Source organism: Corvus moneduloides, unplaced genomic scaffold (genome assembly GCF_009650955.1).
Source record: "Corvus moneduloides isolate bCorMon1 unplaced genomic scaffold, bCorMon1.pri scaffold_127_arrow_ctg1, whole genome shotgun sequence".
Lineage (NCBI taxonomy): Eukaryota > Metazoa > Chordata > Aves > Passeriformes > Corvidae > Corvus > Corvus moneduloides.
This window is the reverse complement of record NW_022436885.1, coordinates 59,433-64,627: the sequence shown is the minus strand read 5'-3', so window position 1 is coordinate 64,627 and position 5,195 is coordinate 59,433. Positions and strand designations below refer to the sequence as shown.

Here is a 5,195-nt window from a genome sequence, read left to right as displayed (position 1 = left end):
CAAGGAGTCGGAATGTCTTCCTGGTGCCTCGGGCCCTGGGCAAACAGGGCTTATCAGAGATGCTGGCAGGGGACCATCATCCCTCCTCCTCCCAGGACACCTCTCTTTGCCCAATTAGCTCCAAGTGGCTGCCTGGGGACAAGCTCCTCTTTCTCCACTTCCCCTTGGATGGGCACTTCCTGCTCAGGTCCAGCGCTGGCCTGGGCCCAGGGCCAGGACATTGCAGAGACCCTCTGTGGGGACAAGGGCCTTGGGGAGCTGTGGGCATGTCCCAGGCAGGGACAGTGCTGGCGTCTGAGCCTTGTTGGGGATGGGTATTACAGGTGGGCATATCCCACAGATGGGGTCCTGGAAGCACACATGTGTGGGGCAGCTGTGCAGAGCGGGCCCCAGGTGCTCTGGTGTGCCCAGGTGTGACAGTGTGAGGGTCTGGGTAGGGCATCTTCCCCTCTGGACTCTGCTCTGGGGCTGGAGATGGGACCGGTTTGAGGCCTGCAATGCAAGAAAACGAGGTGGTGTGAATTTAGGAACTGCCACACCTGAGTCATTCCCCAAGCCTCAGCATTGTATGCAGCTGATCACCACCCCCAGTGCTCCCCAGTGCTCGCCAGTGTCTCCAGTGACTGGAGATCCCAGTTATGGGGTTGATCACATTGCCCATGACACTGTTCTTCTCCCACATATTGGGTCTGGGGCTGGGCTCAGCTCTGGGATGTCCCACAGGGAAAGCTCAGGGAGGGAAGGGGCAGTGGGAGATGGGGGATCTGGCTGTGGGGGCTGCAGGAGGATGGATTGTGGTGGAGTGGGGGTTGTCCCCACAGGGTCCCCAGCTGCCTTTGGCTCCCTGCCCCCCCCAGGGCCTTGGCCCCCGCAGGTGCCTGGGCCATTCCAGGGGCAGCTGCCCTGTGCAGGAAGCTGGAGGGATGCCAGGCAAGGGGGCTGGATGCGTGCCGCAGGTGGGATGGACTCTGTGCCAGGGCCGGGCTTGTGGCCAGGGCTGGGGGCTGTGCCAAGCCGGGCTTTGGCCTGGGGGCTGTCGGGGAGGGTGCAGGGAGGAGTCCTGGCAGGGATAAAGGTGCTCCTGGCCCGGTGCAGCCTCAGCCAGCGCTGCCCAGTGCGAGAGGAAGATGAAGGTGGCTGTGCTCAGCGTGGCCCTGCTCTTCTCCATCCTGCTGTGCCTCCCAGCACAGGCCAAGGTGAGGCACCAGCCAAACATGTCCCCACACCCTGCCCTTTCTGGCCTCTCATCCCACCCTTTTGGTGTCCCTTCAGGAATTTCCTCCCGGCTCTCTCCTCTATGTCCTAGTCAGCCTCCCCAAACGCCCTCCCACTGACCATTCCCAAGCCCTTTCCTTCCATGCCCCCCCCCCAGTCCTTTGCCTTTCTTCCTGGCCACTGCAGTGCTGTCTCCTGATACCATTCCTGGACTCACCCCCAGCTCCCAAACCCTCTCTCAGTCCTGTCGCTTTTGTCCTCGCCCATCCCCGTTCTTCTTTCCCCACCAAGCCCCTCCCTTGCACTGCCATGTCCCTACACCACAATTCCTTTCTCCTGCCCTGTACCTTACACCGGGCCCCTTCCACGGCCCCAGCCACGTCCCTTGGCTCCTCAATTTACCCCAGGTCAGTGTCTTTGGGTCTCCCCCAGCTCCAAACAGATCTCCTTGGAGGCCCTGAATTCCCATCCCTTTGCCTCCGCCCTGCTCCCTGCACCCGTGTTCCCCCCTCAGCCCCACAAGGTCCAATCCAGACCAAGCCTTTGTTGTCCTTTCCCAGGCACTCCTGGAAGGAACCCAAGATGATCTCCAGGAGGTGAGTGGGGGGCTGGGACTGGAGGGCATCCCCTCTGGTAATTGGGGGGCACTTTGGTTCCCCCCATCCCTTGCTGGCACCGGGGACACCCCAGTGACCAGCGAGATCACCTGGTCTCTCTGCAGGTGGATGTAGTCAATGTCGACATCCTGAAGACACCTCAGGTGGGTACCAGGAGTTCTGCCGGTGTCAGACCCTCCCCTCGCACGCCCACCACACCCCAGGCCATCCCATGCTGCCCCAGCACAGCCCAGTGCAGCCCTGCTGACACCCCAGACACCTCCCCTGCCCCACGGATCCTTCCCAGGGAACCCCTTGCCCAGGGCCCCTGTTGCATTCCCATCCCAGGCCCCCCAGCACCCTCTGCAAGGCCCAGGCCGCAGCCCCTGCCCCAGCTGTGCCTCTTGGCCAGGACCCCACTGCCTCTGGGCAGGAGCCCAGCAGCTCCTGCACCCCATTGCTGCCCGCAGGCCCCTTCCCCAAGGACCCCTTTGCTTTCCCTTTTCCTCCCAGTGCAGCCCAGTGCCCCCAGTGTGTCTCTAACGCTGCCTTTGTCCCCAGCCTGCTCTGCATAAAAAGCTGGAGGAAGTTCTGCGGGTGAAGCTCCTGGCTGCCTCTCTGGATGCCTAGGTGAGCAGTGCCTGCAGGGAGAGGGCTGGGGCCAAGGCCCCTCTCATGTCCCAGTGGGCACCAGAGGTCACCTTCTGCGAATGTCTTTTAGGATTGCAAGTTGTGGGGACAACCGTGTCCTTTTCCCACCACTGGAATGAGGAGATGATCATCCCTGGAGGAATCCTCTGAACCCTTTGAGCCCAGGGCCATTTCCCCTGACTAATCAATACACCCTTTTGGCAAAGCTACGCTCTGTGTCCGTGTGTCTGTGTCCGTGTGTGCTTTCCAAAGCAAATTCCCCCAAATCTCCAAGAAGTTGATCCCCGAGGTGTTGTCCTGTCCCCGTGACCATCTGCACATCCCGTCACTGTCTGACTGTCACCTCCACACATCTCTGAGCCTGCTGGCACCTCCCAGGTTTGCTCTGAACTCCTCCCTCCTGCTCCCCACCACCAGAATGACCATGGGAGCTCAGACCAGGAGCACCCAGGCTAGGGATGGATAAGAAGCACCTGGCAGAGGCGGGAGGAATCCCCCATTTCAGGGGGGTTGTGGAGTACAGGGGGGGCAGCTGAGTCCCCTCCCAGATCCAGGGCTACAAACCGGGGACAAGATGCCTCAAGTGCCTCAGCTGAATCGTTTCCTTCAGCCCTTGGCCCGGCAAGTCTCTGGCTGCAGCACAACCTGTGCAGGAGATTTTCCAATGGGAAGACAAAAGGAAGGAATTGGTCCTTCCCTCTCCCTCAGCCTTCCTCCTTGTGCTGATCTTCTTGTCATCCCTTAGCAAAACCAACTAAAAATCATCTGCAGTGAGGTGTTTCCGAGGGTCCGTTCCCAAATAGGGCCACAGGAGGGTTTTCTGCCAGGGCAGAAGTGAGACCTGTGGGATTTGGTCAGACAGTTTAAAACATGACCATTTCTAAGCGCTGGAAATCCAGAGGCTACAAAAAGGAAGTCTGCAGTTGGAATGGTCCATTATCCTCTCTCTCCCCGCTGCTCAGCTGGCCAAGCCCAACTCCAGAGGAGCAGATCATGGAAAGCAGAGCTGCAGGGAGTGTTGGAGACTCATTCCCAGAGAGAGAGAGGGAGAAAGAGTGAAATAGGGACAAGAATTCCAATTGTTTTCTTGATCATAACCACCACAAACAGCTCTGTACTCAGTGTGCAACATCCCGATGCTGAGGCACACTCCTGGTTTTTCACCACAAATTGCATCATTTTGGAAACTGTCCCTGGATTACAACAAAACCACAGGCCAAAAATTGACTCTGTTTGCTTCCTACATCAGAAATCATTAAACCTCTACCAAGATGCGTTTCCCTGCAGCAGAAAAGGCCACTTGATTCCTTTTGTGCTGACTTTCTCCTGAGTTCACGACGTCAGATCAACTGAAAGTGTCCCGCTACCACCAAAGGTGGCCACCAACAACCAGGATCCAACCCCCGAGTCACCATCAAATGCGCTGGATCCGCGCCTTCCGCAGCCCAGCAGCAATTCCTGCCGCTGCCCTCTGCTCTGGGTCAGCCTGACGGGCATGGTTCTGGTGTGTGGGGCTGGTTCCCACAGGACACAGCGCTCAGACCCGCTCTGTGTCCCGCAGCTTGGGCATCTCAGGCGCTGCTCCACAGCTGTGGGGTCATTTCCCACTCTTTTTCCACCAAGGTTCCACCGCTGCTGCACTGAATCACAGAATCCCAGAATTACCCAGGTTGGAAAAGACCTGTGAGATCATCCAGTCCAACCTATGACCCAACACCACCTTGTCACCAGACCATGGCAGCGAGTGCCACATCCAGTCTTTCCTTAAATACCTCCAGGGACGGCAACTCCACCACCTCCCTGGGCAGCCGAATTCCAGTGCCCAATCACCCTTGCTGTGAAGAAACTCTTTCTAATCTCCAGCCTAAACCTCCTCTGCTGCAGCTCAAGGCTGTGTCCTCTTGTCCTGTCTGTGGTCCCTGGGAGAAGAGACCGAGCCCCACCTGGCTGCCCCCTCCTGTCAGGGAGTTGTAGAGAGTGAGAAGGTCCCCCCTGAGCCTCCTCTTCTCCAGGATAAACAACCCCAGCTCCCTCAGCCGCTGCTCACGGGACTTGCATTCCACCGCTGTTCCACTGTTGCTCCGTGGCTGCTGCTGCTGCTGCTGCTGTTCCAGCGCAGCTGCAAAACCTCCCCTGGTGCTGCTCCCACTCCAGTGCTGCTCGTCTGTGACACTGCGGGGCCTCCTGGAACCGTGGGGACATTGTGACACCGCGGGGACACGTGGAAGCAAAGGAACCCTGTGCCACTCCAGGATCTTGTGGAATCCACAGGCCCTGGGGCACTGTGGGGCCTCCTGGAACCAAGGATCCATTGTGATCCCTGAGGGCCTCGTGGTTCCCAGGGATCCTTGTGACAATGCGGGGCCTCAAGGAACCAAAGATCCATTGTGACACTGCAGGGCCTCAAGGAACCAAAGGGACCCTGGGACAATGTGAGACCTGATGGCAGAAAGGGGGGAACCTGTGACAATGTGGGGCCTCATGGAGCCAAGGCAACCCTGAGACAATGTGGGACCTCACAGCAGGAAGGGGACTCTGTAACAATGTGGGGCCTCGCTGAACCAAGGACCATTGTGACACCACAAGGGCTCATGGCACCAGAGGGATCCTGTGACACTGCAGGGCCTCAAGGAACCAAAGGGACCCTGGGACAATGTGAGACCTGATGGCAGAAAGGGGAGAACCTGTGACACTGTGGGGCCTCATGGAGCCAAGGCAACCCTGAGACAATGT

At 58.8% G+C, this 5,195-nt stretch overlaps 1 long non-coding RNA gene across 1 annotated transcript; it reads left to right on the top strand.

Annotated features, from left to right (window-relative positions):
* Positions 1–1,084: 1,084 nt before the first annotated feature.
* Positions 1,085–2,671, top strand: LOC116438836. Its single transcript, XR_004237937.1, has 5 exons — positions 1,085–1,196; positions 1,776–1,811; positions 1,937–1,975; positions 2,373–2,441; positions 2,533–2,671. It is a non-coding gene; the product is annotated as an uncharacterized LOC116438836 (long non-coding RNA).
* Positions 2,672–5,195: the final 2,524 nt, after the last annotated feature.